Genomic DNA, 12,037 nt, shown 5'->3' with positions numbered 1-12,037 from the left:
AACAATCAAGGTAATCTGTAAGTAATCTCAGTGTTGAAAAATTAAAATATGAGAATTTAATGGAAGCAAATCTAGTCAATTGTATTAGATGTTACTAGCAAAAATAGGAATGTTTAAAAAAAGGAAAGAAAGAAAGATTGAGAAAAACAGAGTGAGAAAGTGACAGAGATGGAGAGAAAAACTAAGAGAGAATAAAATATTATAAGACTTCTTCCTAGGAAGGAGAGTCTTGGTTGAAAATATTGCAGTTTTCTTGGTTTGGCTATTTCTAACCTGATCAGTTTTTTTCTTTTTTTCCTTTCTTTCCTTTTTCATAGACCCATTTGAGAATTTGACTATCTCTTCAGAAATACACACTGTTTCAGAGAGGTTATAGTCCTCCTAAATTCTATTTATGGGCCTGAGGTTAAGAAGACAGGTTATAGAAGCTGAAAATTCCTTAAGCCTCCTTAGTTGACAGCTCTTGCTATTTTGCACATACTCTCAGTACACCAGAAAAACCGGGTTTCTATGGACCAGGCAGACCATAATTTGTGGTTAATTTATCAATATAAATATTTTGTGGGGTCCTTTCTAGACTAGCACTAGGCCTTTTTTAGACTGCTTTTTGTTTTGTTGTGAATCTCACGTATGAACACTGAATCTTTAAAAGCAACAACAAAAAAGAAAACACCAAATTTATTATCTACTGGTACTACTTATGCATGAATTATTCTTTTTTTTTTTTTTTTTTTGCGGTACACGGGCCTCTCACTGCCGTGGTCTCTCCCATTGTGGAGCACAGGCTCCGGACGCGCAGGCTCAGCGGCAATGGCTCACGGGCCTAGCCGCTCCGCGGCATGTGGGATCTTCCCGGACTGGGGCACGAACCCATGTCCCCTGCATCGGCAGGCGGACTCTCAACCACTGCGCCACCAGGGAAGCCTGCATGAATTATTCTTGTCTATAGAATGCACAAGCTATCTATATTTTAATAAGAATGCATTCCACTAAAATTTCAAGGAACAATATTCTGAGGTATCCCTTATCTCAGTGAAATTTCTGAGTTTTTTCCCCATATATTTCCCCTTTCACATCCCCCCTGCCCCCAAAAAAGACTTTTCTATTTCCAAAGAATTTTCAGTGAATTCTTGTTTAAATTCTGGTGTTCTCACCACTGAGTTAAAGAAAATACTCAGTTAATCCATAAGGATTGTCCATGTTGCCCAACTTTTTCCTCCTCAGCAAATATAATGCAAAGTATATTTTTCAATGTACAGAAGTATGTATAGAAAGGTGCTGTCATGTTATTATAGATACTGTCTCTCTCAAGGAAAACTTATTGGTTAGATAAATAATATATATATAATATATGATCAGTAGGTGACATCAATTTAGAGTCAATATCACTATTTCAACTATATATTGGTACATTAACACATTCATATGCATGATCCATGTAGTTATATGCATACTACAATGAACAGTTCAGTGTTTGTGAAAGCAAAAAAGAGTAACTCTCCCTGGACTAACCCTTAAGGAAAAGTGACCAGGGTAAAATGTGAATGTATTCATTTACTCTCTCATAACGAGTAGTGCTAGCCAGGTTTAATACTTCTGGTGGGACTTATGACAGAGTAATATATTTTTTTTTCATTCCAAACTGCTACCTAGAATAGGTGGAAAAAAAGAAGATTGGGGCATTAGCTATGCCAATGAGAAATGACAATGCCCTAGTACAACTCTCAGAAGGTCTTTTTCTTGTTTCAACAATGCACAACCTGGAATTTATGCTGATGATGAGAGAGAGCCCTAAGAGAAAGAATGAACTACCTAGAAAAGGGTAAAACCAGTGTGGTACTTGGAGACGACTGAAGTTCAATACCATTCCAGGAACACTACAAAGGAAGAATAAAGAAGATGTGGCCTGGTCAAGACTTCATGTGACACCACAAGAAAGGCCATCGTTGTTCATTTGTAATTAGCATGTTGATGCATAAAATTTAAGATAACTCAAGGCTTCTCTTTGTCCATGTACAGTTTACATGTTTAATATTTGGCACATATACCACAAGGTCTGTATCCAAATGACACTTCTTAGAATAACTTAGCCAGTGTTCCTGCATATAGAATAGAAAACACTATCTGTTTTAGTGGAATCTGTGAATATTTGCAAGTCGTATTTGAATATCTAACAAAGAAGGATAATTTTAAGAAATCTGTATCACTTATCTGACCACATACCTCACTTTAATCACAAAAAACAATGTTGAATGATACTACCTTGTTATTTCTCCCCAAGCATTTCACTCTCAATTCATCAGTTTCTCTCAGTACAGCTCCAAATTTGGGATTCTTTATTGCCATTAATGGTAAACACTATTTACTCTCAAGTTCCAAATGGAAACCTTAAAGTTATCTATTCTCCAATGTAGCCATCAGTGTCTGGCATTTATCAACTCCTTCATATTTCAACTTCTGAATACACCTAAATCAACCTTCATCATTCCCAAACTTACTGTTACTGCCTTAGTGTGTGCATTCATCAGATCCCACCTGAATTACTGCATTACCTCTAAGTTCTACCTACTTCATTTCTGCATTAAAATCTTTGAAAAGAACCTTGATGGCTCATTGGTCAAGCCCTTAGGATCAAGTTCAAAACTCAGGGATAGCAATGAAAGCTAATCCCCATTTCATATTTGCTTTCCCCATTTTATAATACTCCTCCCCAAAACCCTTTACATTTGCATATCTGCACTAACCCACATGCTGTTCTTTATGAGTAGAATTATCTTTGCTTTTTAACTAACTCTACGCATCTGTCAAGATTTCTAAATTATGGATCCCATGATGTCAAGGACCAAATATTTCTTCTTGGATTTTTCTATCAGAGTCTACCAGAACTTTTTTTGAATAAATAAATGAACAAGTGAACTTCGTATAATATCATCCAAAAAGCCCTCTCCATTGGATTTAAATAATTCTTCCTTGTGTTGGTACCTGAGCATCTCTTTACCATAACCTATAAACTTGTGCTTTCATGTTTGTCTATTCCACTGACTAAATTTTGACAATGGTAAATAGGATGTGCTCATTAAAATTTATAAAATCAAAAAGTGAAAAAGGAATGTAACCAGGATTTATTATTACTGTAGTATTGTACTTCGTACAGAAGCCACAGAAACAAATCTTTCATTTGCTCTTCAGAATGGATACTATTACTAGTTTAAATATTTAGCATCTGCAAATTTAATTGTTCAACCTACACTTTCAACCCTGCTGAGAGTGAGCTCTTCACAGGAAAAGTGCTTCTGCTGTAATACAGAAAATCTTCAGATGCTGTGCACAGATGAGTCCTGGTGAGTTTAAGCAGTGATACTTAAAACACTGTTACACAAAGAACCACCTAAGACTGTGGTTTAATTCATCAGAATAGGCTGGAACCTGTGTCTTCTAAGACATCCCAAGTGGTTCTAGTGTGTACCAGGGGTTGATAACTGCTGAGGTGGAAGGACAAATTGAGGCAAAATTGTAACAAAATATGTTATGTCCAGGATATTAACTTTCTCTTCTTGAACTTTGTGATTCCAAGGGTTCTTAACTAGCAAAGAGAAAAACAGAATTTTCATCCCATGGCTGATGGATCAGCCTAATGACTGTAACAGACAGCATTCACTCATTGTGCTGAGGAATTTATAAATATTATCTCCCCTGACCTCAAAACAACAATGTGATTATGTATTATTAGCCTTATTTTGCAGATGAGAAAAATGAGTCTCAGTAAATTTAAGCAACTTTTCCATGAAATACATAAGGGAGTCAGGAGCATAGCTTGATTCACCTGAATCTGAAGCTCATGCTCATAACTATTCTATTTCTCTTTCTAGAAACACGATGTGAATTGTGTCATCCAGGGAGTAAGATAGGGCAATGCTACCTTTTCTTATGTTTAAAGGCCAAGTACGTTAAAGAAAGGATCTAGCGTCCTCCACTATAAAATTTGGTAATATCCAGACAGTCAGTGGTGAATGATGTGACATTCCCTTTCCCATCAGATTTTTCATTAGCAAATCTATATGTGAGGTTTCCCAGATTTCCTACTTCCTGTCTGAGCTCCCACCTCCTGCAGAGGTGACCTCAAGACAAATTCAAAGATTAATGATCTCTCTACTTTCTTTGTCTCTTTCCTTCTGATCATGTAATAGAGGTTAATTTGCAAGACTCTCCTTGGCATCCGTGATGCCTGTATAGTTTTGAAATTGGCAGTAGGTCTCAAATGAAGGCAGTCGTTTGGAGAGTTTTCAATTGGAAATGTTTCACGTTATCTAATTTCTCTGTCTAAATATCATGTGCCTAGCATCCTATATATAACACATACTCAACACCAAAGTACATGATTTCTTTATTCAAAACTATTGCCTTCAGGAAGAGTGATAATACTTCTTGATTTTTTTAATGGATTTTATGAAAAGTTTGTCTTAAATCTTGGTTCCACTTGGAAAACTCCTCTTAACTGATGATTGAATATACTCAAATTAATTATAAGTGAGATCTCTCTTATTTTTGCATAGCCATTGAACATGCCAGAAGGACTGACTCTCTGAAGGATCATTATCTAATTCAAGACTTGGATCCTTATAGTCTATACTTACCAACTGGTCAAATGGTACAAGGTTCATCTTTCTTAAGTACAGAAATATTAATCAAATAGCCAAAAAGCCAGCATCTATTAGAAAAGTTAGATTACAGGACAAGCCAACCAGACAGGTTCTCTGATCACTAACTTATAAGGGGCTTGAAAGCATTACAAATAGTCTTAAATTACCAAAAAAAAAAAAAAAAAGGGGGGGGTGGGGAGGTGTAAGACTGGAATGAAAAGTATGGCTGGGAAAAATACTTCAGTAAGAACTTAAAATGGGAGGCAGGACCTATAAGCGACCTTCTAGCAAAACAATTTGAGTTAGCAAAAATCCCTTTTTTTTTTTAAACATCTTTATTGGAGTATAATTGCTTTACAACTGTGTGTTCATTTCTGCTTTATAACAAAGTGAATCAGCAATACATATACACATATCCCCATATCTCTTCCCTCTTGTGTCTCCCTCCCACCCTCCTTATTCCACCCCTCCAGCTGGAGACAAAGCACCGAGATGATCTCCTTGTGCTATGTGGCTGCTTCCCACTAGCTATCTATTTTACATTTGGTAGTATATGTAAGTCCACCACTCTCTCACTTCGTCCCAACTTACCCCTTCTTAAAAAAACATTTTTCTGAAATGATATGGCTTTGGATTTCCTTAATTATGGAGACAAGGTAGAGTATTATCACCACAATATCTTCATCTTCTATTCGTCAAACAGTTCTCATCTTGTACTTTAAGAAATGTTAAACAACACATGATAATTTTGTATTCAAAGTTGGAGGGCATGCAACGGCAAATTACTAGCCTGCTCAAGACAACCACGGATCTCTTCTTGTCTCTCCTTGCAAGCACTGAGTGCCAAGGCAATGACAAATGTCTACTCTTCTGTTAGTAGAAAGTGAGGAAGTTATGTACATTATCAGGGTCACTCAAATCAAAAGCACCTCACCCATTAGGAATAAAATAGAACCCACTTTCCTATCTTGATTGTTATATCTGTTGATTATTCCTACTCTATAGGAACTACTTTTACCAAAATGTATGATCATTTTCATCTAATTCCTAAGGAAATGTTAAAAAAAAAAAATAGGGAGAGGGAGATATGTAAATTTTACTTGCTACACCCTAAGTCAATACACACCTCTCACTGCAATAATCTCCTGAAGATCACCCTGTTTTTATTCCATGTGATAGACTCATCTCCATGCAGTGGCCAGAATAATCTGAAGATAAGTCATGCCATCTCTCTCTGAAAATTAAAAAAAGGAATCTATAGCTTTCCATCTTGAATTCAATTAAAATATTTACTTTACGTATGTCGTATATGGTTTGTTCAACCTAATTCAGCTAGCTTCCGTCTTCAAAACTCTTCAGGTAATAAACAGACACCAGTCTTTGTATTTAGGTATAACCTACATTGTATGTTCTGTGTGCTTCCAGCGTTATGTGAAATTCTTCAAAGGACTTTCACTGAATTCCACTGAGTTTCTATACCTCAGCAAGCATCCGCCTGAGAATATGTTTTCAGTCTCTCAGACAAGCAATGCTGGTCTCTATAAGCTATCCTATTTGAATGCAAAAAAAGCACAACAGCCAAAGAACATATTCTCTAGGCTTTTGAGCTACTCTTCCAGGACTCCCCTATTTATGTTTTCTGCTTATAGACTGAAAGAGTATTGGTGGCAAAGCTCAAAAGAAGGGCTTAGTCATCTCCTAGTAAGGGAGTATCAAGCCTCTCTGTTTAGGTGAGAGTACTCACTGCCTTTTTTCTTACAGTTTGAGAAATTACAATAAAAAATTTTCTGTTCAACATTATTCAGTGGTAACAACATAACTGTAGAGAGTCTTATTTACCTAAATTTCTACATGTAACACAATGGTATAGTTGGCCAAGAAAAATAGTCTATCCAAATGAAATGCTAATCACTGCAAGCTCAGAGATATTAAATAATTTTCCTTAAATTACAATTCATTTGTGTCACAGAGGTAAGACTTGAGTTCAAATTCTGGATCTTCCATTTACATGTGACCTTAAGCACATATTTATCACTGCTAAAACTGTTTTTCTAAATGTTAATTGAAGATCTGATGCAACTTAAAAAGGTATTATGAAGGTGAAACACTATCCACCTTGCAAAGTTTCTGGCCCTTGCATATTAATAAAATAAAAAGCCCAATTTGTGAATGCCCACCATGAAAAAGACACAGAACCTGGGATTTTATATATTAATAAATAAGTTTAGAAATTTACATAATGATGTCACTTAAACCTTTACTTTTTTTTAAACATCTTTGTTGGAGTATAATTGCTTTACAATGTTGTATTAGTTTCTGAATCTAAAATAATAAAAAGTAAACCTTTACTTTTACATTTACACAAATATGATTACACTCTGCAGTAGAAAAGATTCATTTTCAAAACCACACAGGAAGACTTCATTTACATTTTTCTTCTGTACTCTATTTGGGACTACATTTCTACCCTGACAGGTAAGAATTAATTCTGTGTTGAAAGTAAAGACTCTTGGTGAAAAAGCTTAAAAGCAGTACTTTCCAGCAATCACTAAATTGATCCTATAAACAAGCTTGCGAAAAAACTTCTTATTTCCATTTTACAGATTACATAAATTTTAAGCTCAGGGTGACTCTTCTTCATAGAGTTGCAGTTACTAGATGGAGGATGCAGGACATAAGCTCATGTTTTCTCATTCTAAATGCTTATCATTTTGGAATTTTTTTAATGAAAATTGGACCCTAGTAAATACTGTCTCTTTTTTATTTAATATTATTATCTATTTCAACAAGATATTTTGTCAGTCTCTCTAGAAAGTTCTGTATTTTGGCTTTTTATGATAGTAATCTACTCATTGAATAATGTCCAGAATCAAGGAAACTGTTTACTGTAACTCAGTCCTTATTCTTTCTTACCAGCAGCACAGGGCTGCCATCTACCAGTAATTAAGAAATTTGCAGTTTTCCAAATTGTAACAACACAGCAGAAAAAGAAATGCTTTTCACTATTTTCCATTTATACTAAGTTTCTAGAAATGTGTTGAAATGTTGTAATTACCAGCACACACCCAATGTTTAGAATCTCAAAAGAATCAGGCTTAGAGGATACCACCTTAACCGGCCTTAGAAATTTGATAACAAAGCCTGTTTTCTGCATGATCTTGAAGGTTACCCTGGAAAGTTCATATATGAAGGGAAAACTAAAAAGGGAAGCATATTTCTGAAAGGATTATGCAAATAGTGACTGCACTAAGTAGACACTGGTCTTAGGTAAACTAAATGGAGAACTCTCTAAGTAAAATATCCCCTAAGATGGCATAAGTGTATCTTCAAATAGGTTCATAAGTTCCTAATATTAATAGGTAATATCTATATTGTGTTTATTTGGTTATAGGTACCAGGCTCAATTTTAAATTATATGTATATATATAAATTCATTTAATCTTAATGAAAATACTATAAGGTAGTTAAAATTCTTACCATCTTAGTGAGGGTTAATTTTATGTATCAACTTGGCTGTAGCAGAGGATGCCCAGATAGCCACTTAAACATTATTTCTGGGTGTGTCTGTGAAGGTGTTTCTGGGAGGTTAGAATTTGAATTGAGATCTGAGTTAAACATATGGTCCTCTCCAATGTACATGCTCATGAGTATCATCCAATCCATTGAGGGCCTGAATAGATCAAAATGGTGGAAGAAGGTTGAATTTATTCTCTGCCTACCTGGTTGAGCTGACACAAAGGTATTCTTCTCTTGGTGCTCCTGGTTCTCAGGTGTTTAGACTCAGACTAAAACCTACACCATCAGTTCTCCTGCTCTCAAGCCTTCAAAGTAAACTACTGGTTTTCTTGGGTCTACAGCTTACAGACAGCAGATCATGGGACTTCTCAGCCCCCACATTCATGTGTACCAGTTCTTCTTAATAAATCTATTTCTAAGGTGTGTGAGAGAGAGAGGTGGAGAGATAGAGTAATAGAGATAGAAATAGAGATAGTGATATATAGATATCCTATTATGTATTTATCTTCAGAGCCCTAATTACATCTCTATTTTACATAAAGGAAATTGATACCATAGATATTAAGTAATTTTCCAAGAGGCAATATTCAAATCCAGGAATTCTGGATGCAGTCCATGTTCTCATACTCTAGGTATACTGCCTTCCTATTCCTAGATGTTTAAGATGTGAACAGAAGGAAGTGATCTGAGAGATGGTATCTAGGCTATACCCTCCAAGAAGGAGGTTGTAAAGTAGAGTAATAGAGTGATGTTTGAAAAACATTCAGAGTAACAGGAGAACTGAAGTCAATTCTCATCTCTTTATCACAGCTTATAATTTTTGGAAAATCAGTTTACTTCTCTGGGCCTTAGTCCTTCATTAGTAAAATGAAACAAAGGAGTAAATAATAATTAAACAACTCTCTAAGTCTTAGATAGCGATTGCAGGATTGTGTCTTGGATGATGACGGGGAAGATGAAGGTGATATAAATTCATTTAAAGTGGTGTATTTCATCAGGAGGAGTATCCTCTCAAGTTCGGCCCTCTGTAACAGCCTTTACGGATTTTAACCTTACACACCTCCATGAGCTGTAAAATAAAGTTCCATTGGAAGTTGTCTAATCACCCTATCCCATTTATAACCCCAAGAGTTCCCACTGGGGGTAGCAAAACACAAGACAACAAAACATCTAATTCAAAAGCTCTTATGTGTTCATTGGAAATGGAGTTGTAAAATCCTTGTTTTATTCCATATGACCAAGAGGGTTATAAGACAAACAAAGAGAAAATATAGTGTTGTGAAGGGAAGGGAAATGCAAAAATCCAGTGGGAAAAAATGAGAAATATTCTGATATGGTGTTGAGTCCACATTTGTCACTAATTTGTTTGGTTGTTTTTTTTTGTTTGTTTCTGGTCTGCATACACCACAGAGAAGTTTCTTTGCCTGGCAAACAAATTCAGGGCAGCTACTCACCTGAATCTGCCCACTCTCCCCTTGAGAGTGTACTATCACTTAGTAAATCCTCACTTTACCTTCTTGACTTCTCTGTCTAATCTCTGAATGCTTTCTGTGATGAGACAAGAACTTACTTACTCTCTTGTATCACTAGGAGTAAGGAAGTAAACATCAATCCATCTTGTCTCTGAGATGGGTACACTCCTTAAAAACTGCTTGATTAACTTTTTGGTGCCAACAATTCTGAAGCCCCATCATTAATTTATTTTGCATCAGTGTTTTCAAGTGTAAGCTTAAATCTTGGGAAGTGAGAGATTAAAAATACAATAAAATATTAAATGTCTTAGAGTAGGAAAATATTCACTGGGATATCAAATTGTTGATGAAACAGTCCTAAATCTAAGTTAGACTAAAAACAAACCTTCTGATCTTAATTTATTTTCCACACGAGCAGTGCAAATAACAAAATATGTGTTGATAGGGCACATTAAATATACTTAAATACTTGTACACTTCTCAATATAAATCTTATTAATTTGCATATATTTTATATACATATATACAAATAGGAACTAACATAGGCAAAGGCAAATATCAATAAGAATAACTAAAGTATGACAGACTAGGTCCATCCACCTCACTACAAATAACTCAATTTTGTTTCTTTTTATGGCTGAGTAATACAGAGTGAAGTAAGTAAGAAAGAGAAAAACAAATACCGTATGCTAACACATATATATGGAATCTAAGAAAAAAAAAATGGTCATGAAGAACCTAAGGGTAAGACGGGAATAAAGACACAGACCTACTAGAGAATGGACTTGAGGATACGGGGAGGGGGAAGGGTAAGCTGTGACAAAGTGAGAGAGTGGCATGGACATATATACACTACCAAATGTAAAATAGATAGCTAGTGGGAAGCAGCTGCATAGCACAGGGAGATCAGCTATCCCACCCCTCTAGGTTGTTTGTGACCACCTAGAGGGGTGGGATAGGAAGGGTGGGAGGGAGGGAGACTCAAGAGGGAAGAGATATGAGAACATATGTATATGTATAACTGATTCACTTTGTTATAAAGCAGAAACTAACACACCATTGTAAAACAATTATACTCCAATAAAGTTGTTAAAAAAAAGGAATAACTAAAGTAATACTACAGTTAAAATGTAAATATTCATGTCTTTGAAACTAAATAATTCTTTCAAGGTCAGTTAAGTCTTGTCACAATTCTCACTGGTTCAGGAGGTGAAGTTCTTTGTGCCATTCCCTAAGTTTGGTATTTAAACTAAACTGACCTTGAAACTTAGTGGACTGGCTCTTCAGGCTGCATGTCATTGCAGGACATTCAATATGAATATAGTCCTCTTTCTGAAGAAAACAAATGGTGATTTTGGAACTGTATTACATTGTCCCTGCAGGATCAAAACCAGAATAAATTGAAAGAGCTATATGCCTGTTCCTCTTCTCAAGCAGCCTTCTTCTAATTTTCTATAGGAAATGCTGGAGATGGTTGCACTGGAGGAAAGTGAGACAGTAGTAGCCCTAATGGCCCTGACTGATGTTTTTATCAGTGCCTGTCATGAAAATATGCATGTGAGATAAAATCATGAATAAAACAGAGACTGACTGATATTTTTATTCACCAGGTTAGTTAACAGCTAACTTATTTACACTGTAATTACAAAAATAGCTATAGGCATATGACTACACATTATGAAGGAGAGATGAATTTTGATGTTGAGGTGTGAAGGAAGGAATGGACATTACAGGGAGCTTGAAAGGTAAGTAGGATTTTGAGTGTCAGGAAAATTGTGGTGCTAAAGTGTTCCAGAGGGAATCTCATGGAAAGAATAAATTCTATGGCATATTGTGTAATGACAACTAGTTCAGTGTTTGAGAATATGGGGTGAATGGTGAGGTAGAGAATGATAAACACTCTGAGATTTTGGAGGGCCATGCTAATAAGTTAAGAAGGTGTCTTATAGACAACAAGAAATTCACTAGATTTCCATGTTCCAGTGTCTCTCAGATTTATATGTATCTGAAAAAATACCTGCCCCCTTAATTTTCTATTGTAATTTATTCTTTCAGAAAAGATTTATTGAGGGAACACTCTGGATATAATGCAAATATAGAAAAAGACACACAGCATTCAATTACTATTCTCAAGAAGCTTAATGTCCATGGGAGAAAACAAGACTTATGGGAATGAAAAGTTAGGCATAAGCCAAGGTAGTTTACAAGTGAATGTCAAATCAGAGACAAAGGCAAATCAATCCAGTTTGGCCCTTGTGATTTCTAATCCTCAACTCCTTCAACATTAGTAAGTATATAGTGGTATCCAAGAGGCAGCAGAAGATATAAAATACTTAGTAAAGCCACTCAAGTTTCTACCAAATAGATTCTCAGCTCAATTTCACTTCTATTTCATATGTAGAGATACTT

The sequence above is a fragment of the Orcinus orca genome, chromosome 8, assembly GCF_937001465.1.
Source record: "Orcinus orca chromosome 8, mOrcOrc1.1, whole genome shotgun sequence".
In the NCBI taxonomy this organism is placed as follows: Eukaryota; Metazoa; Chordata; class Mammalia; order Artiodactyla; family Delphinidae; genus Orcinus; species Orcinus orca.
Note: the sequence above shows the minus strand (reverse complement) of the source record.